Genomic DNA, 26,731 nt, shown 5'->3' with positions numbered 1-26,731 from the left:
GAAGACTGGAAGGCAAGGCGTCAGGGGGGCTTCCCTCTTCCTCCTCCTACTGGGAGTAGGAGCCTTGAGGCCCCGCTGCCTCAGTTTACCTGCTCCTTCTTCCTGGGAGAACAGAGGTAACCTTAAAGTTGATACACCCATCAAGGGCCTCTTTTCTCCCCGGAGCACAGGCTTTGCATTTTTCACTGGGGCCCTGGATTCCAGCCACCAGACCTTGTTACCATAGCAAGCTTCATTCCATGCAAATAGGACCATTTAAAACAGCCAGTGTAACCCGGAACAACTGAACAAGCGTGCACCACCATTCCAGCTGGGTCAACCTCAGGAGGGCAGCTCAGAGCCAGTTGCAGAAGCCGATGATGGTCTCTGGCAGGCACAGAGGTTGCTCACCCTCCAGACTCAACAGCATCTGTTGGAAGCCTACTGTGTGCAAAGTGCTTAGGATGCATTAGCATCTCTTTGGAGTAAGGGTTATTATTCCCAATTTAGACATGAGGAAACAGGCCCCGGGCAGGGTTAAGCAGTTTACCCAAGGGACCTGCAGAAATCAGGTGAAACCAGGACTGGAAATAGCAGTCATCTGATTCCAAGTTAATTCCACTGTGCCTTGGATGCTAGAGTTTTTTTTTTCCTTTTATATGTAACCATAAAAACACACTCTTGCTCCGTTCCCCTTGAGCACTAACAAGCTTTTGTAAGAGAGCAGGACAGTGTTAGATATTGGAGCCTGTGGCAGCAGACTTAATTTTTCACTTGTCCACTCTACTCAGCTAACTGGCCAGCTGGGTCTTGCACCCCTGACCTTAGTCTCATAAGCACAAGTTCTGAGCCACTGGCCCAAGAAAGGCACTTAGACAGGTTGGTAGTTTTGTAAACCAGGATTTAGTTCTTTGAAGGCTTTCAGCTTCGTTATGGAGGAACCATCAAAAATAGAACTTTGTGGGTCTTCAAGGGAGGGGTGTCATGTTCAGCCACTGTGGAAAGCAGTTTGCTGGTTCCTCAAACAGTTAAAGATAGAATTACCCATATGATCCAGCAATTCCACTCCTGGGTATATACCCCAAAGAGGTGAGAACAGATATTCAAACAAAAATTTGTACACAAATGTTCACAGAAGCACTATTCATAACAGCCAGAGGTGAAACAACCCAAATGCTTGTCAACAAACGAATGATTAAACAAACTGTGGTATATCCATCCAGGGAACGTTACTGAGCCATGAAAAGGGATAAAGTATTGACATGCGCTACAATGTGGATAAACCTCTAAAACATTACGCTGAGTGAAGGAAGCCAGACACAGAAGGTCACATAGTGTATGATTCCATTTATATGAAATATCCAGAATAGTAAATCTATGCAGACAAAGCAGATTTGTGGTTACCAGGAGTTGGGGGGAGGGGAGAATGAGGAAGAACTACTTTACAGGGACTGAGTTTTATTTTGGGGTGATGAAAATGTATTGGAACTAAAGAGAGGTTGTGGTTGCACAACATTGTGAATGGACTAAATGCCATCTAATTATTCCCTTTAAAAAGGTTAATTTTATGTTATATGAATTTCACCTCAATAAAAATATGTAAGCAAGTACCAAAAAAAGAGGTAAAGGGCTGTCCTGGAAACAAACCTTCTGAGAAAGCAATTAAGAGTAGCTCTATTTGAAGAGCTGTGTGCATGGTCGTGTGTGTGTGTGTGTGTGTGTGTGTGCTCACACCTCTGTAGAGCACTCATCAGTAGGCACAGCAATTGATCTGTTTACATGTCTCTTTCCCACTTCACTGAGAGCTCTGCGTGGGAGAAGGAGGGTGGTCATTTTTTACATGTTATTTCTCTTTGCATCCTTGCCACCTAACCCCCATAGGACGCGCTCTGCAAATGAATGTGTGTGAGCAGTTTGTACAGTAAACAAACTGACCAAGTGTTACTCATTTTCCTCTTCAGTGAGATTATTCCCACACACCAGAATCTTCAAATCAAGTCAAAACAAAACAAGCCAAACCTGAAAATCTAACCAGGAGAAAAGAAAGCAAAGACCCATTCCTTGGGCCCCTTCTCATCTCTCTCTGCCCTCCTCTTCCCCAACTGTGGTACAGCCTCTGAGCTTTCAAGAAACTCTCCTTAGAAACTCCTGGGGTGCCTCCTAGGATTTTAAAGAATTTTATTTTTTGAGATTTTTTTTTTCTAAAATGAAAAAAGGGGCTTTTCCCAGCTGTGTCTCCTTACGTTCACTCACATGCAAAAGGATCAGATCTCAGGCATAAAGTCTGAGATTAATTACCCTCTAGAATCCACTTGATTTAAACTGAAAAGTTTACTTAATCTACCTTTCCCCCTCCCCCAACTTCCACCGGCACTTCTACCTAGGTGATCTCAGGTAACAAAACAGTCACAGAATCTGTGTTCTTTCCCACTTGCCTATCTGTAGGGCTAATATGCATTTACAGTTCATTTATTGGGGGACACGTATAAACTGTTGGCTGACGGGCTCCAGAGCTGTCATCCATAGCTCTCTCTGGGGTTCGCAACTATGAGAATTTAACAGTACTGTGCGTTCTGGTTCAAGATTCTCCCTTCTGCATGTTCCTAAAGTAGCCCCCACCTCCCACCACAGGAAACTGATGTTAAGAACCAAGCCAGAAAACGTGTTCACTTCATAGGGACCTGCTGCTGTTTTCCCAGTGTCACCGGTTGTCGTCTCTCGCCATCAGCCAAACCCCATCCAAGGCTCAGGCAGTGCACTGGCCCTTATGCAGTCACCAGCCTCCGTCAGTATGTGCTGAATGTCCGATCTTTCTGAGCAGAATGAGAAAACTATGCCATGCACATTGGGTGCCTGGGCATTTTGGAAAGTCTGTAAAACCATCCCAGCTCAGAGAAAGAAAATTCCTGATAAGAACCAAGGCAAAGAGCCTAACTCATTGCTGACAGAAGTGTCATACCCACCTCCCTGCTTCCATAAATAGAGTGACTTTATAATGTAATGTCCAGACTGGGACACTTCTGAGAGTGAAAGAGGATGCTATGAATAATGAAGCTGGGACAAGTGGCATAAACTGGCATGGTCCCAGGAAACCCAGTATATACATATGGTTGCCCCACCCTACAACCAAATGATGCTATTTGGTCCTAGAAGGCAACTTTGGGATCCTTTACTCCAGCAACCTCATTGTTTACTGAAGGAGGAACAGAGACTTTGGTTCTCCAAAGAGCTGGTGGTTGACTGCACAACTTCTTCTCCCCACCCCCCATAACTTCATATCCACGAAGAGTCTTGCTTCCGTCATTAAAACCCTTCTCATCCTAGGTCTCCCCAGGAATTCTCGCCACATATTACTTTCCAAAGTACTTTCACATCTCTCTTCTTCTCTTTGCAACAAATCCATCAGGTAGAGGCGGTACCTGGAATCTGCATTGGGCAGATTAAAACACTGAGTTTAAAGGGTTTGTCCTAATGTCACGAAACTGGACTAAAACGTCCTTGAGACAAGCCCCATATCTGCATGTCCTTCCTCCTCTTAGCCCCTAGTACTCAGTACAAATTTGTCAAGTGGATGAGCTGGGACCAGGCCTAGGGTATCCCCACATGCGGCCTCCTTTTCTCTCTGAGTCAATCAGGCATCCGGTTTCTGTCCGGCTCAGGGACCGGAGGCAGCATTCAAATGCTTCTCCTTGCAAAGTTAAGTTCCTACACGGAACCGGGTGGCACAGGGGAGGCCTGAAAGAGAAGCCCCGGAGTCAGCGTCCTGAGAAACCTTGATGCTTCTTTGGGTCGGCATGTGCCTGCCCATAGGAGCCAGGAAGAAATGTGGTCCTGCCTCTTTCACTTCCTGCAATCAGTGGCCCTTACCAGGCTTTATGAGGCGCACCTCTGGACAGCAGGCTGGTGTCAGTGTTTCTTAAAGTGAGGCTGAAGGCCCCTTGCTGTGGCGTCCCCAGAAGATGCTCGTTAAAATGTAGACCCTGAGCCCTAATCCTGACCAACCAGAATCTCTGGGGGAGGTTCTGGGGATCTGCATTTGCCGCGAGGTTCTCAGGAGTATCTGGGGCACAGTGAAGTTTCAGACTCACTGCTCTAGGCACCCAGGGCAGGTGCTCATAAATCTCGTGCACACGTGTCAGATACATAAATTCTAGGAACCTCTGAGCCCCAGGAATGGCTGCGAGGGCTCCCTGCTCTTTCCCTTCTCCATGCTGTCTATCCCGTGTCTTCCCAGCCCCCTCCACCCGAGCGTCCCCAGGGAATCACCCTCTCTCTCTCTCTCTCTCTCTCTCTCTCTCTCTGCAGATGGATGCTCTGTTTATTCAAATTGTCGCATGCGAATCCCGGCCAATCTAGGAGATGTATCTTTTGTACATTTACATGGTTTACTTTGGCTGAGTGGGTTTTAACATGTGCTCTGGGGGAAAGGGCAAAGCATCTCTCAGACAGAGGCAATCAGGTCTCGGGGCTCCGGGTGAGAAGACCAGGCGGAGGGCAGAGTCAAGGACATAGAGGAGAGTGTGCAGGTGGTGAACCCTAACAGCTAAGCTATATTCCCTTCCCAGCAGTACCCACCCACCTACCTCCGTGAGTCACCCTCAGAACCACGCTTATGAAATGAAGGGATACAGAGAAAAAGAAACCAGGAGGGAAAACAGGGCAGAGGATTGTGGGGCTTAGGGAAACAGCCCGCAGGTTTAAGATGGGGATGTGTGTGTACAGGTGTCGATTATAGAGGTGTGTGTGTGTATACATATAGGTATACATGTACACTATACACACCCACACACACACTCACACACTTCAGTGTGGACACCGAGCGCAGTTACTAGTGTGAAGCCTGCCATTCTCCTCTTGACTTCCCAAGCAATTTCTCATCTAAAAGTTGGGAAGTTGGTCAGGTGCATCCCTTCCCTGCATGTATTTAACCAACCAGGTCACTTCTGCGTATTTTCCATTTGCAAACAGTTCTTGAATAATCACTTATAATTCAGAAGCTCCTACGTATGAAATAGATAAATATTAACTATACATAGTAACCATAGACAAACACGTAAGCATAGATACTTATACCATCTATTTTTTGATAGACGTGCACTCCCCCCCGCCACCCTTGAAGGTTCCTTGGTTTTTTGTTGTGTTTTTTTATTTGGCATGGTACGGAGCTTACAAGAGAATGTGCCTGATGGTCCGGTCTCCGGGCTCTGTCATAGCCTCCGTGGACAAATAGTAACAGCCAAGCAAAATACAAAACCCTGAGACAAACATGTCCACCTGTAGAGAATCATCACTACACCCCAAAGAACTGGTCCAACCCCTAGGTATCTTGCAGGACCTCCTGCCCTCTCATGTCTTGGCTATCTCCATGCATTGGGGATTTTATTTCCCAGCAGCCCAGAGTGGTCTCTGGAAGGTGCCCTCAAAGGGCTAAAGAGGGTAGACTCAAGTCTTCCGGCCATTCAGTCTTCAGCTCTAATTCCTTGTCTCAGCAAAGCATCCTCGCTACAGCCTAATGACCAGGCTATGCTAGCTGACGTCAACAGTGATCTTACCCTTCCCTGAGGACCAGAGTAGCTTCAACTCCATAGGCTCTGGAGTTAGTCAGATAAGGGTTCAAGAACCAGCCTTGCCACTCACTAGCTCTGTGACACTGGATGAGTTACTTAACTTCTCCGAGCCTCCATTTCCTCATTAGTAGAATGGGATAATACTGGGATAAGATAGGATAAGTCTATCTACTTCATAGACTTGTTGAGGAATTAAAGGAGGCAATGCATGGGAAGCAATGGGCAGTGCCTTGTGTCTGGAAAGAACTCCATAGATGTTGTCAGTGATGCAGGCACAGATGGTGGAGATGATGATGGTGATGGTGACAGGGATAGTTGTAAGGGCAGCTCCCATCCTTTGGACACCCACAACGGCCGCCACTGTGCTCATCCACTGATTCCCACTAACTCAGGCTGAATCATCCCAACGCTGACAATAGGCATTATGATCCCCTATCAGCAGATCAGAAAAAAACCCTCAGGCTTGGAAGGCTTGCTCACGCTCACCCAGCTAAAAAGTAGCAGAACCCGATTAAAACCCAGGTGTGTCTGATTCTAAAGTCTCTGCCTTTTCTTTCTTTCCTATTTTCCCCTACGATCCATGACTGTAGTCTCATCCCGGTGTATGCTGATGCACGGAGGGACCTTCTGTGTCCCAACCCTACGCCCTTCATTCTCTGCAAAGGCACTGAACTGATGGAGAAGCAGGAAAGGGAGCTGCTCCTCAACGGTCAGTGCATTAGTTCTTCCAGGCCCTGGGGACCCATTTGGTAAATTAGTTCTTTTGGTTCATGAAATGATACCCCAGTGGCTTGAAATACTTTACAGACCTACCCTCAATGGGTAATTTATTCTTTTCTCACTGATGGTATTATTCTTGTGATCTCCATCCTATAAAAGTTGTTTTCTGTGGGGGGAAGGGGGCAGGGATGAGGGTATATATTTTTTTTAACAGAAGTGCATTAGACGTAGTAAGGAGCAGAGTGGATTTTTCCACAAATGGAATTTTCAGGACTTCTTTCCCCCCATATTGTGCTCTCTCTCTCATTTATTTAACTAAATGCTATCTTCAGCAGGAGAGTTTTTCCACTCATTTCTTCTCCCACCCCTACCCCTTGCCCAGACTCTTGTGAGTTTCTGGGTCCTTCTTAGTTCATTTTTTTCTACTCCTAGGCTACGTTATGCACTGAACAAGTCCCTCCTAAGGATCAGTGCTCCCTCTTCCAGACAATAACGAAGAATGTGACCCTCGGTCAAGGCCACATAGGAGTCACTATACTAGACACTAACCAACCAAAGGAATTAAGACCCTAAAGCCCCTCGACAACTCATTATAGAGGCGTCTCAGATACAGCGATGTGTACGGTCTTTTTCAGGAATTAGAAGTAGCTGGAGTAGGAAAGGGCCTTGGAATCTTGCCCCTTGAGTCAACACTAAACCTTCCCAGCAGTAAAGTGCCCTGGGAAAAGTATTTATTAGCCAAATAGTATAGACTGTTCAATCCAGTGTGTCATGAAGTCCTGCGAACATCTGCCCTGATATCAGGATTATCTATCCGGTTGTACACATAATTAGAAGACAGCTATCTTATCCAACATTTGGCTCATTGGGATAATGTGTCCTAGCCAGTAAATTGTGAAGTTGCCATATTTATCTTAATGGACTGCCCCTTTGTTTACCTGCCTTATTTTATGCTGGGGAGATGTAAAACAATTCATAATCCAATATGTGGAACCACAAGGCCACGTGATTAGGCGTGTGTGCAGTTCAGGAGGGAACTGTATTTGCTCAGAGCAACATCAGTTACGGTGCTTTCCGTCGGCATCCTCAGCCATCTTGGTAGTGAAACGGTACTCTGACACCTTTGCCCAGGAACAGCTAGCTACCAATATTTTTCCTTTTGAAAAACAAAAAAAAAAAAATAGGTTTGCTTGTAAAGGGGGTGAGGGGGAATGTAAAAACAAGTGCTGAGGGGAGAGCCTCACTCTTACTCTTTGCCAAGTGCTCCTTGGCACCCTGCACCCATGTGCACAGCCCTGGACCCTCCGTCCAGCACACTGCTTTCATACCTGGCCCCTCAAACCATGGGGATCCTAAGACCAACCATCCATCTGTCCAGGCTCTGAAACAGCTGTTCTGTATCAAAGAGATGAGACTGCCTGGAAAAGAGAAACAGAGCCGCGTTCTTCCCCCAGCCAGTGAGGAGCCCCCAGGGAGTCCTGCAGAGAAGTCACTTAACACTGCGATCCTGATAGCTTTGGGGAAGAGTAGTAAGCCTGAGTCCTCCAGGCAGCTTTCGGGAAGACAAGAAAGACAGACCTAGGTTCTCATCCTGTCTTTCATTAGGAGGCGTCAAATCATAGTGTGAACTTCAATGTCTGCTACAAGGTGGACCAGTCCAGGGCCCTTGCTACCCCACAGAGCTCCTTAGCACAAATTAGAAAAGATGTGTCCCCTTCTTGTAGGCACACGTAGCCCTGCCTGAGGGCGCAGACCCAGAGAAGGGAGCCCTAGCAATCTTGTGTTAGTTCCCTTTGGAAACTTAGCAGGAGATGATCACCAGTTGGATTTTCACCTTAAATCAGAGGGGTTCTATGATGGAACTAGGGGTTTTTCTTAAAGATTTTCTTTTTATTTATTATTATTGTCTTAGTTCAAAGAAACACATACTTTTACAAATCTATGTACACTTTTATATGAATACTGAAGGAAGTTATTTTACATTTTTCATTAAATTCCAGTGATAGTATAAACCCTTTCTTTTTGGAAGCATTCTAGACTTTTTTCAGAAGAGGTTAAATGAGCTGTCAGATTCAGGATCCAGTTTTGCCTGAAAGTGTGCATGGAAGGGGTGCTAGGATAATGACAGTAATGATTCTAGTGGGTTCTTACATTGGTGCTAAGTACTTAACTTACGTCCTTTACAACAACCCTCTGGAGGAAGACGCTACTATTATTATTCCCATTTTACAGATAAGAAAACTGAAGCTCAGGGAGGTTAAGTTACCAAAGATCAGACAACTAACAAGTGGCAGGGCTGGGACTCGTGTCAACGGGATGCCAGTGGACTCCACTTTACTACTATTTTGTATCACCTCCTTATACCCGAACTTGCCATTTGTACTGTTGAAGCGACAAGCATAGTAAAGATGGGACTTATATACACCCCCACACTGAGGATGGCAATGGATCAATAAACCCTTTTCTGGAGAGGACGGTGGAAGGGGAACAACGACCGTGAGTGCAGTCATCTGTCATCTGATCCAGGAATTCTTAGCTTTACCATTGTGAGGAAACTCAAACATCCCTGCTCAGTCCTGTGATGCTCGTGGCTTCAGCAGCTCTGATTTCCTTCCTGCATACCTCTGTCACTTTAATTATCAGCAAGTGAGAAAAGAACATTACCCAGCTGATGGACAGATTTTAGACCTGGAGGGGACCTCAAAGTTCATGGGTCAACACACTTTCTTTACAGATGGAGATACTGAGGGTCACGGAGATAATGTGACTTGCCCAGATGATCCAGCCATGGAGTAGCAATCCTATGATTCCAATTTGTTTGTGTTTTTATAAGTGAGCACATGGCCATGGGAGATGTTCAGTAAACATCTTTTGAACTGAACTAAATTGTGGCATTTGATTGATTGATCCATCTGAGGGGCACATCAAAAAAACAAACCAGGGCTTCCCTGGTGGCGCAGTGGTTGAGAATCTGCCTGCCGATGCAGGGGACACGGGTTCGAGCCCTGGTCTGGGAAGATCCCACATGCCGCGGAGCGGCTGGGCCCGTGAGCCACCACTACTGAGCCTGCGCGTCTGGAGCCTGTGCTCCGCAACAAGAGAGGCCGCGATAGTGAGAGGCCCGCGCACCGCGATGAAGAGTGGCCCCCACTTGCCGTAACTAGAGAAAGCCCTCGCACAGAAACGAAGACCCAACACAGACAAAAATAAAAATAAATAAATAAAAGTTCAAATAATCAATACACTGTTAAGTGAATCATTGAATAAATATTTAAAAAAAAACAAAAACAAAAACAAAAAAAAACAAACCAGCTCTATTTCTGTTCGTGCTGTTGTGAAAAGCTTCCAAACTCCATATGGGGTGAAATCCGCTGCTATGAAGTGTCCCTTTGATCTTTACACTACTTTTACTTGAAAATGATAGCAAACTTCGCAACCGATTCTTCCAGAAATGAATAATCAAACCTTAAAAACCTTCTTCGGTTTTTCCAACAACTTAAAACAAAAAGAAACTAAACATTTCCTATCGTGTCTCTCCCTCTCCCTTCCGATGCCCCGCTAGGGAACAGCTGTGTCTATTTAAGATTGATTTTGCTCTCTCAGAAAGGATCTGGTTTCTCTACACACGGAGCTGCTGCCTGGAGATGGCATGTGCAGTTCTGAGAAGGTGTTGGGGTTCAGCTGACTCTGCTGTAATTGTAACAGACGATCAGCAGAAGCCGGTCTTCTCCTGGAGATTGGGTGACACGACACCTTGGATGACACAGGTGTGGTGGGCTGGGATGTCCTGCTGCCTCAGGAATCATTTGGTACCCCCTCCTCATTCCTCTGGCCTCTCTTTGGTAGGTTGAGTTATTGTTCCTAATTCCTCACTCCCTTTCGATAATAGTATTTCCCATCCTGCCCTCTATCTGGCGGTTTTTAAGCATCTCTCACCAGCATAGGCAGACAACCTTTCTCTGCCCCACTGGTATTAGGCTTGGCCACGTGACTGGCTTTGGCCCCTGGAATGTTAGCAGACTTGCAGCAAGCAGCGACCTGAAGTGTATGCATGGTTTGGCCTGGCTTCTTGTGCTCCTGCAATCCTCTATGAGAAGAGCATGCCCCTGGCAACTGTCTCTTTAGTCTCAGCCCAGATAAAGACACAGGGAACAAACCTGAACCAGACCTACAGCCTGGAGTAAAACCCAGCCAAACCTGAGCCATACCCTCACCAATGTGCAGATGCATAAATGAGAAAAATGAGTATGTTTGTGAGCCCCTGAGATTCTGAGGCTGTTTGTTACACAGCAAAAACTGACTAATACATTACTGAAACTAGCACCTTGACTTAAGGCTGTCATTCCGCCTGCAAGTGAAAGAAAATCAATGTGGACTAGCTTAGATACCAACGGAGAATTTATTGGCTCACAAAACTGGGAAGTTTAGAGGTAAATCAGAAATTCCAGAAGCTTAAGTAATGCCATCAGATCTCTGTCTTTCTTGCTCCTCTTTTCTCATTCTCTCCTATGCAAGTGGACTTTCTCTACATAGAGAAGTCTGGGGAACATGACCAGAAGCAGCTCCAGGCTTACCTCCTTCTATATTAGCTTTGATAGTCTCAGAGGAAGAAGGTCCTCTCTCCCGGAGAAGAGCTGGCCTATCCCTGGGCCAGGCATGGCATTAAATGATTGACCAGGCTTGGTGTGTGTGCCCATCCTGGAGGCCCCAGTGAACCAGGCTGGTGGTCCCACCAGAGGTGCAGGGAGTGGGAAGGAGCACATGCTCAAGGGAGGGGGAGTGATTTAGCAGAAGGAGATGAGGCACTGGGCAGCCCCAGGTGATGGATGTCCACACCCACCACACCACTGCACCAGCAATAAGATGATGAACGCAGGCCCGGGCAGCGAGTTCGGTTGATGACCCGGCCACTCACTCAGGCTCAGCCTCACCTTCCTAGGTGATTAGCTTTAGGCAAGCTGCTTAACTTCTCCAAGCTCCAGGGTGTTCTATTCTAAAGTGGGGATAACAGATGCCTAACTCATTATAGGATGGTGACGAGGATTAAATGAGAAATTATGCAAAATCCTCAGTCTGTCTAGGGGATACCACAGTGTTTTCCCTAAGGCTCCTTGTCAGGGCCCTTGCACTTACCCACCCAGGGCCAGGATTTTCAGCTGCTGAAGGCTCACAGCTGCACCCCTCACCAGCAATTGCCCTCTGCGGCAGGGGCCTGCCTCATCCAAGGGTACCCCTCCACCCAGGGGCCAGCCCTGGGCCAGTGACTTGGATACAAAAGCCCAGCTCCTTTGACTCCATTTGGGACCCCTCTGAAGGGCCCCCCCCCCCAGCTCCAGAGCCTCCTCTAGGTATCAGGGGCAAACCACATTGCCTGCCAACTTTTCCCTCTGCCCAATTCTGACTTCCTTACTCTCTTACACAAGTATCTCCCTAGAGCACTCCCCAGTAAACTGCACGTGGAGAACGTAATCTAAGGCATCCTGGTGCCTAGCACACAGGGAGTGCTCATGGGGGCTGGTTATCATCATTGCCACTCGCTTATTCATTCACTGACTCGGCCACCACCCATCTGCCAGGGGCACCCTTATAAGACACGGGATAATGTACTAGTTAAGAGCACAGACCTGCCTTTGGAACCAGACTGCTGGGGATCAAATCCCTGGTCTACCTCCACCAGGCCTGTAACCTGGGGAATGGCACTTGACTTCTCTGTGCTTCAGTTTTCTCACATGTAAAATGGCAATACTAATAGTTTCTATCTCACCGTGTGGTTGTGAAGATTAAATACGACGATGAGCGTACACAGTTTAAAACTGCACTGGGCCCAGAGCAAGTGGTTCCTAACGTTTGCTCCTCTGCTTTGCAATGGGTGGTGCATTAGGTGCTGGAGATCTAGGCGTGGAGAAAGCCCAGTCTCTGCCCTTACACTGTCACAGTCTCGTGGCCAAGATGGATAAGCAAACAGCGCAAAGGCTCAGAAATGTGAGAGTCCTTGGTTTGTCCGAGAAACAATTAAGGACTTGTAAGGACTTGGGCTCTTACCCTGAGTGAGATGGGAGCCGCTGAACGGTTTTGAGCAGAGGAGCGACATGAGATGATTTATGCTTTAAGATGCTCCCATGGATGCTGCTGTGGGGAAAAGACTCTAGGGGGACAAGAGCGGAGGTGGGAAACCATTTAGGCAGCTATTGCTACGTCTAGCGAATTGTGATGGTTGCTTAGAAGATGATAATGGGGTGGGAGGAAGGGGGGAGGAGCATGGAGAGAGGTGATTGGGTTCAAGAGAGATGGTGAAGGTAGAGCCACGGGATTTGCTGACAGCTGGATGTAGCACGTGTGAGGGAAAGGCAGGCGTCAAGGAGGAGTAGAATGCTTTGGATTGAAGCGAATGGAAGAGTGAAAAATTCACTTACTGAAAGGGGAAGGCTGTGGGAGATGCAGGTTGGGGAGGAGGGTGTATGCTAATTTTGAGATGCATATTCGACATCCAAATGGAGGTATCAAGTGGACAGTGGGATACATGCGTTTGGAGTTCGGGTGATGGATTTGAGCTGGAGATATGAATTTGGAAGTTGTCAGCATCTAGGTGTCATCTAGAGGCGTCAGACTGAATGAAATCTCCTAACAAATGCATGTTGACGGAGAAGGAAAGGCCCAAGGACTGAGCCCTCCACCTTAGAGGTCAGAGGCATAAGGAGAAACAAGAAAAAGAGACTGAGGGGGAACAGTGAGAGAAGTGGGAGGGGAAAAGTCATTGTGATATCCTGAAAGCCACGTGGAAAAAGTGTTTAAAGGACGCCTCGTTAGAACCTTCTGATAGGCCAAGTAAGCAGGACCAAGGATCTGACAATCCTGTTCACTGGGCAGCCCTGGCGAGGGTTTCATACGGAGGTTGGTTGGGAGGATGAGGTGGGCTGACATATATAAAGAACTAGCCGAAAACCTGGTGCCTCGTAGATGCTCATTAACTATCAGTCCCTTTTCTCCTAATCCTTCACCTAGCACGCAGCTTGTCCAACTCGCTTACCCTTAACCCGCTCCCCCCCCCCATCTATTCATATCAGTCACACAATTTCTCATTCTGCATGGCTAGGCTATCAGTACATTTTGAAGATACACTCACAGGTGATGGTGAAAAGGGAGCCAACTGAAACACCATCTGGGTACCTGAAGTCCCAGAGATGGCCAGTGAATTTGCAAATATCCTGATCATATGCCGTGAGGAAGATGTTGGATTCCTGTAGCTGTGAATCACGATTGGTACTAATTATCCCTTACTTGGAAATTAAATGAGCAGATTTTTCTCCCCACGTGGTGAAAGGTCAATACGATGTCCTAGAATAGAATAAAGTGAATGGACCCAGTATGAAAGGCAGCAGGCAGCCTCACACTGGGTTCCCTGCCGCTTATTAATACCAGCGAATTACATTAAATTAGAGGAGAGGCTTTTCACAGGAGCTCTAAGAACTCCTGCCTGGCGGCACTGCCATGTAAGACACCTGGATTGTGCTCCTCATCCAGCAACACACCAGCTACTCAGTTTGTTCCCATTAATTTTGAATCTGATGATTAAGGCATGCTTTAAATAAAAAAAATCAGCAGTGGTCAAATAGTATGCTTATCCTAGCATTTCTAAGTATACTCAAGAGATAGTGAAAACCACAATTTTAGAGCATAAATATGTGTCAGTTATTGTACCAAATACTTTACGTTTCTCTCCTCATTTTATCATCTTGACATTTAATTATTATAACAACTCCATGAGGTAGGTATTATTAACACCATTATAAGCTAAGGTTCCAAAGAATAAATTCCGAAGGTCACATCATCAGTAAGTGGCAGAGCTGGGGTTTGAACTCAAGGACAACTGAGATTATAAAGCTGGAGCTTAAACCTCTGTTCTGTGCTGCCTTTTAGGAAAAGATTTATGTCTTAAGCAGAACATTTAGGAGCTTCTGCTATAACATTCCACTTACATTTTTATTAGTCAGGCACCAAGGATAAAAAAAAAAAAAGAAAAATGAAAAGTCTTGGTCCCTGCCCTCAATAACTATAGATTATACTCTCCTGTAAAGTGGGAGTGATAGCACCTGCCTCCGAGGGTCATTGTAAAGTTCAAGTAAATGAATGGATATGAAACCATCCTATTTCCTAAATAGAATAAAAGTGTAACAGGAAGCTGATTTAAAATAATAAATTCATAAAGTGCATGAATGTCAACATATTTTAATGTGCTGAATCAAATCCTAACAAATGACCAAATTTACCACTCTATCTTAAATTGCAACTTCTATATGAATGGACCAATTTTTTTTGTTTCACTTGACACAAATCTGCTCTGCTCCTATGACTTGATTCATTTAAATTCTTTCCTTTTCAATTAAATAATCACCCAGAATTTAAAAAGACGTATTTCCATTAGTAGACTCCCAAAGAGATGACCTCTGAGATCACAAGGGTTTATGCAAATTTTTCAGATTGCTTTTTATCTTCTTGTGTTATTACTTTCCCTAAAAATTCTGTCAGTCAGTGTATTTAAATTCTTTTCTCATCTCCTCATTGCACCGCTATTTACAATAATGAGTCACAGCTGAAAGGGACTGAAATATCATGGGCTTCTTTTAACATATGCCAACAAGGAGGGTGCTTCACGGTTGGAAAAGGCTAATGCATGACAAGGACGAGGTTTTCCTCTGCTGGTGTGAAATGGAACTAAATTTCCATTAGTGACTTTCCAGGCCTTGTCCAATTTTTTTTAATACAACCTGATATTCTCTATGAATAAAAGCAAACATGTATTAAGTGCTCACTATGCACCTGATCTATAGGATCTCAGTAAATCTCCCAACCAGTAGGAGATAACTACTCTTACTATGTCCACTTTACAGTTGAGAAAACTGAGGTTTTGGAAAGGCAAATAAATTGTCCAAGGACGCATAGCCAGTGTGTCATAGAGGCAGGAATTGGACCCAGAGCTTGGGCTTTTGACAATCACTCTCTTGGGCCCAGCTTTGCCAGCTGTGGGACCTCGGGCAGATAGATCACTTGCTTTCTAACTTTTAGTTTTCTCATCTGTAAAATGGGGATAATAATAATCTCAGCCTTGTCCTTCCCAAAATTGCTATAGGACTAAAGAGGTCACTGGATGTGAAATGCTTTGTAAATTGTCAAGAACCCAATGACATGATGATCATCGTTGAAAAGTGAAAACAGTGGGGGAAATCAATCAACAGAACTGAAGATCACTCAATAAATGGGTTCACATTTAAGACTAAAACCAGCTTTGTTCAAAGAACCAACTGCCAGCACTGCCCCTGTGCTGACCATTAGCTGCGGAGGGATTGGCCCCAGGGGCTCTCATCTCCCCAGTGACCCGATCTCTCTGCCCAAGTACAATAATACCCTAGGAAGTCAGCCCTTAGCAACCCTCCGAAGCTACTTCTCACCTCCCCTACATGCCAATGAGATGAGCTTTGCCACCCTCTTTGATTAGGGGCACATTTCCAAGCTAAGAGTGTCTGTGGAAGCAGTCTTCATGCTCAGACTTATTAAAGCCTCCGCTGGCTTAATGAATTACCGCAATGCAATGAGCCCATAGATAGCTTGTATTTAACTTCTATGTAGCTGCTCCAGAAACCAGCTTGAAAAGCAGAAATCAATGACTGTGACAAAGTCTCGATACAATTTATTTTGAATGTTCAGTTTGGGATTTGATGTATACTGTTGTCAGATATATTTTATGCTCTCGGATGAATTTTATACTTACTGATTAAAGGGGGTTAGCAATATCAGTAGGATACAATTAGACAAACCTTGAAAGAAACGTTGCGAAAGGGCTCCCATCCATTAATGCTAGTTTCCAGCCAGATTCGCTTCACAGTTTAATCAGCAGCACCAGTAGCTGCATCTTCAAACTACCAAAGGGAGGCCCTATTTACCAGTTCTTAAGTTAATTAGTGAAAATCCATTTAATTAATTATACGCACTGTGAATATTTGATTTGGCAGTAATTGGGTAGGAACCAGGTGGTATGGGAGGAGTGGACAAATTGACTAGGAATCTTCCTATTGGAGACCTTGGTCTCAATAAGTATTATTTGCTCTTGAATTTTTTTTTTTTTTTGGTAATCCACCAGCTACTATTTAGAAATAATGTGTTCATAAGCGACACCTGCAGATTAACATAAATTTCCTATTTAGAGGGGTGTCCAGGCAGAACCCAAAATATGAATTTAAATCTTCAGCGTTCAGTGACAGCAGACCATAAGACTTTCACAGAAACCAAGATCAGGTAGCTTTTTAAGTTTTCAGACTAATAATTTATTACACAGATGCCCACAAAATAGGATTAAAGTTGGTGTGAAAAAGAGCATGAACTGGTGGATATATCCTATTCAGAATATTCCTTGCATTTGTCCACTCATCCATCATCAATATGTTTATATATCCATAATATCCATCCATCCGTCCATCCATCCATCCATCCATCCATTTCTCCATCTACCCATCCATCCATACACCCACCCATCTACCCATCTGTCCATCCATCCATCCACCCATCCATCCATCCATCCATCCATCCATCCATCCATCCATCCATACATACATACATCTATCCATCCATCCATCTCTCCATCTACTCATCCATCCATACAACCACCCATCTACCCATCTGTCCATCCAACCATCCATCCACCCACCCACCCATCTGTCCATCCATCTATTCATTCAACTATTCATCCATCCTTCTAGTCTAACTAGCATTTATTGTTTACTTTGTGTCAGACACTCTGCTAGATTTTTGTCACAGATAACTTCATTTAGTTCTCACCCCAATCTATGAGGTCCAGTAGTACTACTATCATCTTTATTTAACAGATGAAGAAATTAAGGCTCAGTGACACAGTGACTTATTCAAGTCATACAGATCATATGGGACGGGTAGGGACTCGTGTTCATCTTCCAATTATACATCAAGAGCTGTTTTTCCTACCACTGCTAACCTGGCTGCCTCAGGTAAGAATTCTGAATTGTCAAAGTTTAACCAGCTTAATATCTGAAAAGAGAAATGACTACCCACCCACCACACATTCATCTAAGGGGATGAGTTTTTATCCATTTACGTGCCAGGCATGATTCTAAGTCCTGGAGATACAACAGTGGACAAGAAAGGCACAGACATTGTCCCCCCTCACCTCACAGGCTTGCAGGATAGCAGAGAGACACGTAATGGACAATTATTTGGTAGCACTGCTCAATGTCTTGAAAAACATTATCCATAGGATAGGAGAACAATCAGAACTTTCAGTGATACATTACTAGGTCTTTAAGATTCTTACATTACTAGGTCTTTAAGATTCTACCTCCTGGGTATCTTTCAGCTCTGTCTCCTCCTCTATTTGAACACTGCCATGGACCTAGTTTAGATAACTGGTTACTTGTCACTTTGTCACCTAGATTACTACAATGGCCTCCTCAGTGGTTCCCTGATCACTTCCTCCAGTCTTGCCCCCCCCCCCCAACCAACTGACAATCCACCCTGCTGCCAGAGTGGCCTTCAGGAGATATTGTTTTAATCAGCTCTTTCTTTGTCTTATACCCTTCAAGAGATCCTCACTGCCTTTAGGAATAAACCCAAACTCCTTAGTGCAGCATAAAGGGCATATCTGGACCCAGTTCCTGCCTAGGAGAACATTCACATGTGCCGTGTGCTCGCAAGCCTGCATAGTTCCACCCACCATTCCTTCTGCTTGAGCCCCCTGCCTGGATCCCTCTCACGCCTCCCCTTCCCACCCCTCCCCCTCCTCCTTCTTCGCCCCTCCTCTGTGCACTCAGAACCAGTTCCCTTCTGAAGTCTTGGTTGAATGAGAAAGCCCCTGCCCTGTTCTCTTGGAGCATTCCAGAAGCATTTCCATCACAGCACTTCCTCCAGTATCCTGTAACTGTCAGTTTCCTCTCCTAGGCTGAAAGCTCAGGCGGGCAGGAACGAGTCCTGGGCCACAGTAGGTGCTCAATGAACGATGGCTGAAAGTTCATGTGGACAGAGGTAACTTGTCCCTGGATTTGTGGGAAAGAGAACTCCCTCTATTTCATGGCTGTTGATGAAGATCTGGGAGATATCGTGGAATGCAGCTTCCTTGGGTTATGAAGAAGGAGACCAAGGCTAGAGGAGGCAAGTAGACTTGCCTAAAGTCACCCAACTATTTGGGGACTTGCTTCCATCCTGTTTGGCCTTTACATTTATTTTTTCCCAAATAGGAAACTTTCCTGATTCTCTCTGGAGTTTTTGAGATGCATATCTAAATTTTCTCATTGGAAACTTTAGGTCATGAAATCACTGTTGCTTAGAATAATAGACATTTTTAGAGGAAAATCAACTAGATCAATAGGAATGGTTGGACCGAGATAAATAAATCAGAGCTCTGAGCCACCTCTGGCATTGATAATATATTTATCTTAATAAAGATATTTTCTCTTAATTAGGCTGTTTTCTGTTTCAAGTAACAGTTGCAGGTGCCTGTATCTCTCTTTCTTTCCTTACCCCCCAAAAGTGGAAATCTTAGGAGTAAAGTACACTGGCTAACAAGTAAAAAATCATCTTTATATACAGAATGTGAGAATGTTATTCGCCAGGTTTATAATATACTGGAACTTTGCTTGGTTGAGTTCTGACCTGTACTCATTTAGTTTGGGTTTAAGTGTATTTCTAAACGCTTCCATTTTGCAGAAAACAGGTTTATGGGAAAACCTCAAGTAGATTCCTGAAAATGTACTTGGCTCTTTACAAAGCTACTTGATTTCTTTTTGATAAGTGCACTATGCATTCTTCGGAATTGTTCAGCTACATTTCCCTAAATACACATAAGGGCTTAAAGGCAGAGTGTGGGAGGCTCTAAAAGTTTAGGAGAAGTGGGTTTATTGACCCCAAGGAGAGAGGAGCTTAATGAATCAGAAGCCTGTTGCTTCCCATGCATGAAATAGGACTTCCACCCTCTCCCCATCCGTCAGTGCTGACGAGCACTAGAGTGGTCTGTTAACATTTTCTGGTCTGTTACACCATTGCTTCTGAAGGGTTTCTACAGGTAGAATGTTAGTTCTTTGGGTGGCAGGGAACACTTTCTCTATTTCTTCAGTGTCTTGACTCCACAATGCCCAGAAGAGTGCTCGGTATACAGTAAGCACTTAATGCGTACATAAATGTAAGCGCATCCAGTAAGTGTATGTGCTTACCTAAATAAATGGTGAGTCCAAGCAGGGGTACCTTATTCTTGAGTCTTGCCACCTTTGGCACCTCCAGTATTTCCCATTTCTCTTTCCAGAGCAGGAGCCAAGAAGTCACAAATAAAGTTCACCCATGTACTTCTTAAAGACCTCTAGATGCTCTGCCCAGCCTGGGGCTGTGGCTTTGTATTTAGACAAAGCCCCAGGAATGGCCTCACTGTGACAGAGCTGCTGGCCCAGGACACACGAGGCCAGAAGGCAAACTGAGCTGTATACCTCTAAGTTCCTGCTTCCCGGGCCTGAGTTTAGAGCCCAAAGTCATACAGACCAGAAGTCTGGGGACAGACAGGCAATTATAGAGGGTCTCCCCCAGGGAGACTAGATGAAAAAGAAAACCTTTTGAAGCCTGGAGCCATTTTCACCCGGGAAGGCTCAAGGAGCAGGGCACTGTGCAGTCCTGTCTCCTCTTCCCCTGGATTCTGAACTGGTGTCAGCACCTCCTGAGGCCCCTTAGCCTGATGGCCGGCCACGTGAATGCACAGTCTTCGTACGACGCATCACTAATCTGCACCCAGAGATATGAAGCCCCAGTGTTCCACTGGTTGTCATTGAAATAACCTGTAATGCTATGTTTGAATGTAAAATGTTACCTACTGAGTCATTCAAAAGTTTCCCACCCACCCATTAAATGATAAAAATGACTCAGCCTGCCCCATAAGGGCTGGTCGCAGCGAGGCAATGGGGTTGATGTAAGAGGTACCTTCCCCAAAGCTGCAGAGGCGGCCTTCCCATAGCACTGGCTGGGTCCTATTACCCCGTGTGTGGCTTCCCCAGAGCCCTACAGGAAATCAGAATCGCCCCTCTCGGCCTTTGCGCTGGAGCAGGGGGTGGCTCTCGGTTCAATTCTAGATGGAGCAGTTAACACTGAACTTACCGTCAGCGTGCTCTCTGGTGCCAAGTGAATGCAAAACTTGCGTCCTCTTCTCTGCCATCCCCACCGCTTTGGTCTAGTTGCCAGCCCAGTCACAGGGATGGATCATTTGATTAAGAGTAAATCTCTGTGGGATCTTGGTGGAGGGGAGGGGCTGCTCTTCACCCTGGCCTGCATTCTCACATCCTGTAGTGCTCCCAATGTGAGCAGCAAGAATGAATGCAGAATGATGGCTGTCGTTATTGGGAAGGGGAGTCCCTGCTCTCAGGCTAGTTTCCTCAGCCTCCGGCCAATTTGCTGAAAGACTCGCAAGGGTCACATCGCATAGGTGCACACGGTCATTGATTTCACATTCAAACAGGCTTTGCCAAGAGAGATTAACCCCCCCCCCCAAAGAGCCCATTTTACTGAATTAGGCCACAGCAAAATCAGAAGTTTAAGAGTACTTGGCAGTTTTTGCAGAGTGAATTTGGTGAGCGGAGGACAGAGATGCAATACATGAAAAAGATGAACAATTATGGGCAATAATAACTAGTTTCTTTCTCTTTGGTGTAATTATTACATGGAGGCAGCATTATACCAAACCTTTTCAACACTAGACCTAATTTCACTCCTCAATAGAAGTTAAAAAAAAAGCATCCTGAAAAATTGATTGTGCTCTCACAGTTCTTAGTTTTGAATTCTATGGACGTTTCTGAAAGGTTATACTTGGTCTTGGTTTTTAAAACAAAACAAAACAAAACATCCAAGTAGAGTGAAGGAGTTTTGTCATGTGTAGACCCTGGTGGCTGTAAAGTTGGGGTTCGGGGGGATCATTCAATTGAGTTCATAGCTAAGAAAACTGGTTTGTGCATCAGAAGTTGGTTAGGGGCTTCCCTGGTGGTGCAGTGGTTGAGAATCTGCCTGCCAATGCAGGGAACACAGGTTCGAGCCCTGGTCTGGGAAGATCCCACATGCCGTGGAGCAACTAGGCCCGTGAGCCACAACTACTGAGCCTGCACGTCTGGAGCCTGTGCTCCGCAACAAGAGAGGCCGCGACAGTGAGAGGCCCGCGCACCGTGATGAAGAGTGGCCCCCGCTCTCCGCAACTACAGAAAGCCCTCGCACAGAAACGAAGACCCAACACAGCCAAAAAATAATAATAATAATAATAAATTAATAAATTAATAATTTATTTTAAAAAAACCCACTGCAAGCCCCAAACTCCTTTAAAAAAAAAAAAAAGAAGTTGGTTAGAAGTTAAAGAATCAAGTTTACAGAGGACAGGGAGAGGCGGGCGTGAGGAACTCAGGTAGGTGGGCAAAGACTCAGAGGTCAGGAGTAAAGTAAGGGTTGTGAAATCCAGGTGAGTTGGTCATTTAAAACAGAGGTACTGGGGAAAAAATGGAACATTTGTACACTGCTGGTTGGAATGAAAGATGCTACAGCCCCTTTGAAAAACCAGTTTGGCAATTTCTCAAGACGTTAAGCACAGAACTGCCATAATACCAAGCAATTCCACTAGTAGGAATCTAACCAGGAGAAATGCAAACATATGTCCACACAAAACCTTGTATATGAGTGTTCACGGCAGCATTACTTGTAATAGCCAGAAAGTGGAAACAAATCAAATGTCCATCAACTGATGAATGCATAAATAAAATGTGGTCATACAGCAGAAATTAACACACCATTGTAAAGCAATTATACGCCAATAAAGATGTTAAAAAAAACCCCTAATATTAAAATAAATAAATAAAGGTGGTATATCCACACAATGGGCTACTATTTGGCAATAAAAAGAAACAAAGCACTGATACATGCTACAACATAAATTGACCTCAAAAACGTTATGCTCAGTGTAAGAAGCCAGACACAAAACAACAGTTATTGTACGACTCTGCATCTGTGGAATGTCCAAAATAGGTAAAAGCAGAGAGACACAGAGCATATCGGTGGTTGCCTGGGGCTGGGGGTGGGAATGGGGAGTTAACTGGGCTGGTGACAATATTCTGAAATCAAATAGTGATGGTGGCACAACTCTGTAGATAGAGTAAACATAATTGAATTTCACACTTAAAATGGGTGAATTTTAAACTGGTAGGTAAATTATACCCCAATAAATCTGTTAAAAAACAAAACAAAACAAAACAAAAGCAGCGGCATGGAGGAACTCAATGAACAAAACCTAGGGATGTGAGCCTGACTCCTAGGACCAGGGAACCTGAGATAGGCATCCTGGCTTTAATCAGAAAACTGATTTGAGGATTCAGCTCCAAACTGGTCCCCACGGTCTGGCTGAAGTTACTGGGTCTGACAGTACCCTCCTAACTGATGGGATGTCCCTAGGCATCATGGACTTCTAATTTCAGGCAGAAAATTTCCCAGACTGGGTAATGATGGATGCTACCGAGTATTTCAGTTATAAAAGGGGTGGTAGTGGTTTCGTGGTTACTCTTGAAAACTTGTATTAAATTAAGTCTTTGTACTGTAGAACTTCTGAATCTATTGTATCAATTTTCTAAATAATTTTTCCCCATATGGAACAACTATTATTGTTACACAAGACTAGTGCATTAGACTTGGATGTAGTCAGAAGAATTAGAAAAAAATACACAGCTATAAAGGGGATAACTTGAGAAAAAACAATTGGGCAGCTGTCATAAGTTTATCTGGGACCCAAGCAAATACTTGTGGATTTGCTGTGGCGTGTTTTGCTGCTCCTTCATTTGGCAAACAGGCATCAAGTGACGTCTGTGTGTTAGTCACATGTAGAGTGCTTGGATATCATGTCTGGTAACTGCCGTAGTTGCCCCAGTATAAATAGAAATGCAAGACACATAGTAGGTCCACAATAAAAGTTATGGCTGAACTGATCAGAGTCTAGTCAGGGAGAAACCTAAGGTCTGCTTTTGTTTTCTGTTGCTAGAAACAAACTCCACAAATGTAGAGGAGTTATTACTTCAGTCTGTATAGGTCAGAAGTCTGGGTGTGGCTCAGCTGAGTTCTCTGCTCAGGGTATCACAAGGCTAAATAAAAATGCCAGTGGGCTGTGCTCATCTGGAGTTGGGATCCTCTTCCAAGCTCATGTGGTTGTTGGCAGAATTCAGCTCCTCATGGTAGTAGGATGGAGGCCCTCAGCCCCTTGAGGCCACCTGCAGACCCCTGTCTTGTGGCCCTCTCCAAAGGCAGTTCATGTGATAGCTGTTTGCTTCCTCAAAGCCAACAGGGGACTCTCTCATGCTTTGAATCTTTCTTCAGGTGAGGGCTGGACCCTCTTTTAAAGGGCTCACCTGATTAGGTGAGGCCCACCCACAATAAGCTCCCTTTTAATGAGCTCAAAGTCAACTGAGTAGGGAAAATCCCTACTCATCTGGAAAATCCCTTTACCTTTGCCACATAATGTAACCTATTCACATGAGTGAGATCCCATCATATTCACACATCCTGTCCATACTCAAAGGAAGGGGATATTACAGGTGTGTACACCGGGGGTGGGGATCTTGTGGACCACCTTAGAGTCCCGCCTGCCACAGGAGCTTATGTATAATGGTGGAGGGAAGGCCCTGTGAGGGGTCAGAGGAGAGGGCTTTTAATTGCTGAATTCAGCGAGGGGACAGCCAGGAAGTCTTCACAGAGGGGGTGATTTTTAACAGACTTAAAAAGGTGGTTGACTCAAAACAAAAACAAAAACAAAGAAAAATCACTTTTCCAAGTTGTATAGCTTTTTAATAAGAGCATATGATACTTGTATACTAACTACCGGTTTTAGGTTTTAAAGGAGAGACTTGTACACATGAAAAATATTTAAGCACTTACAAGGACATTACATGAAAAATAAGTACACTTGGTTCCTGGGGAGGGAAAGGGAGGGGAATGGAAGGATGATGCAATTAGGGAGGGTGCCCAGAGGCCTCCGCCTGTATGGATAAAGCTCTGTGTATTAGCTGGGAGGTGGGTTGGCCAGGGTTCTTTATTTTTTTATACTCTTGATGTATGCAAAGTCTCATAATAATTTTTTCATGTCTCCTTCTCACCCTGGCCCTCCACTATGCAAATTCTCTTCCTATAGGAAATGTTGTTGACAGTGTTTTAGTTATGTTTTCATGGATATTGTATGTAATAATAACAGCAATAAAATAGTAATTACTTATAGCACTCACTGTTCTAGCACTAAATATACATTAATTCATTTAATTCAGACACCAACCCCATGAGGTCACTTTTACTATCATCCCATATTAAAGGTGAGGTCACTGAGCCACAGGGAGGTTAAACAACTTAACCGGTACCACCCAGTTACTAAGTGGTGGGGCTGATATTTGAACCTAAACAGTCTGGCTGCAAGCACTACACCAGGCTGTGTTCTGTATGGATCCACAATCACAGATTAGAGTTTCTATTTTTCATTCTGAAAAGGAACTAAGTAGGAGTTCACCAGGTAGAGAAAGTGAGGGAGGGCATTCCATGCAAAGGGAATGCTATAGAGTGAAATATTAATTTCAGGACATCCCAGTCGGGAAGGGGAGCATTGGGAGATGAGAGTAGCGGGAAGGTAGGAGGCTGGTACTAAAGGCCCTCAGACGCCATGTGCCTGAGTCCTTTCAGGCTGCAGTAACAAAATACCATAGTATTTTGGGTAGCTTAAAAGATAGATATCTATTTCTCACAGTTCTGGAGGCTAGGAAGTCCAAGATCAAGGCTCTAGCATGGGGGAGTTCTGGTGAGGTCCCTATTTCTGGTTCATAGCTGGTGCCTTCTTCCTGTGTCCTCACATGGGGGAACAGGCAAGGGATCTCTCTGGGGTCTTTTTTATAAGGACATTGACCCCATTCATGAGGGTTCCACCCTCATGGCCTTAGAACCTCCCCAAACTCCTCCTAATATCATCACAATGGGCATTGGGATTTCAACACATGAATTTCAGGGGGACACAAACATTTAGACCACACACCACGTTAAGGAGTTTGAACCACATTCTGAGAGCAACTGGGCACCACTAAGGGATTTTGGGCAAGAGTGACAATCAAATTTGCACTTCGAAGCATAATATTGGTAGCTCTATGGAAATAGGCAAACAAAACCCAAGATAAGGAGGCCAGTTGGGAAGCGCATGCAATGATCAGAGTGAAAAATGATGCACTTGAACTATACGGCAAGGTCAAGAAGATGAAGAGGAATGGATAAATCTCACTACTCTTCAGAGCATGGAGCTGATGAGAGCTGAGAAGGAGGGAGAGTGAGGTGCTCAGGATGATGAGTTCCTGCGGGTGACTGCCAAGCTTCTGGCTTACGGGTGGGTGGCAGGGGGAGCGGCACCATCCAAGGAGATCAACCCAGGAAGAGGATGAGTTCACCATGGCAGGTTCGGGATAGCTTGGTACAAATGTTGACTATTCAAGGCAGGTATTTAGAAAACAGACCCCAATAGGAGCATCTTATGAACCATTATTCTCAAAGCATGGAATGCAGGAACACCTGACGGGAATCCCTTGGAATATGGCTTAATGTATCATACGAGGCTCCACCAAGGAGCTAGAATTTCTGGGAATGAGGCCTGGGAATCTTCATCTTTAACAAACTCCCAGATGGCTCTTGAGGGTGCCAATAAGACCCTAATGGGGGTATAACTGGCCCCAGGAGACACCCGTGATTGGTTGTGCTCCAAAAAAGGGCTGATCACATTCTAACTGTACAGTAAGTTTTCACTAGATTGGGCGAAACTTAAGGCTGGAGGCCCCAGTGCTTGGAGAAGAAACCCCCTCACTTTGGCAGGCTTCACATTTGCACGGGGAGCAGCCATCATCTGGCTCTTTTGGCAGCCATGGGTATGCTTTTGTCCTTCTGATTTGACAGTTCACCCTGGTGCTCCTGTGCCCACCACTTAGCAAACATGTCAAAGCACCACTTGCAAAGCCTCTTAAATGATCCACAACACTGTCTTCCACAAATCCCCTCAGAGATGAGTTGCCTTAACTAAGCACACTCCAGAGTTCTATGCGATCGAGTATTTGGCTTGCTGATCATTAAAACAGCCCTCTCCTGCTTTCAACGGGAATGTCTAGAAGGCACTGCCATATGGACATGTGGGAAGAATGCAAGCTCTTTCATTAATAAACACGTACTGCAAGGGACCAGAAAATAAACACAGGGTGTTCTCTGCACCTTAGTAGGTGCTCAATAAACATCAGCAGAAATTGGTTGAAACTACCCATGCATTGTTCCAGCATTCACGAGACTGGGGAGAAATACATTTTCCTGAACATCTGCTGTTATTTCAGGCACTGAAAACCTGATGGAAGAAAAATCCACCAGGGAGTCAGAGGATTTTAGGA

At 45.0% G+C, this 26,731-nt stretch overlaps 1 protein-coding gene across 1 annotated transcript in view; it reads right to left on the bottom strand.

Annotated features, from left to right (window-relative positions):
- The window catches only part of KAZN (kazrin, periplakin interacting protein), a 1,128,675-nt gene that overhangs the window by 465,690 nt on the left and 636,254 nt on the right, over positions 1-26,731 (bottom strand). The gene's annotated exons all lie outside the window — the stretch shown is intronic.

The sequence above is a fragment of the Balaenoptera acutorostrata genome, chromosome 1 (genome assembly GCF_949987535.1).
Source record: "Balaenoptera acutorostrata chromosome 1, mBalAcu1.1, whole genome shotgun sequence".
Taxonomy (NCBI): domain Eukaryota; kingdom Metazoa; phylum Chordata; class Mammalia; order Artiodactyla; family Balaenopteridae; genus Balaenoptera; species Balaenoptera acutorostrata.
Note: the sequence above shows the minus strand (reverse complement) of the source record. Positions and strands in the feature narration are given on the sequence as shown.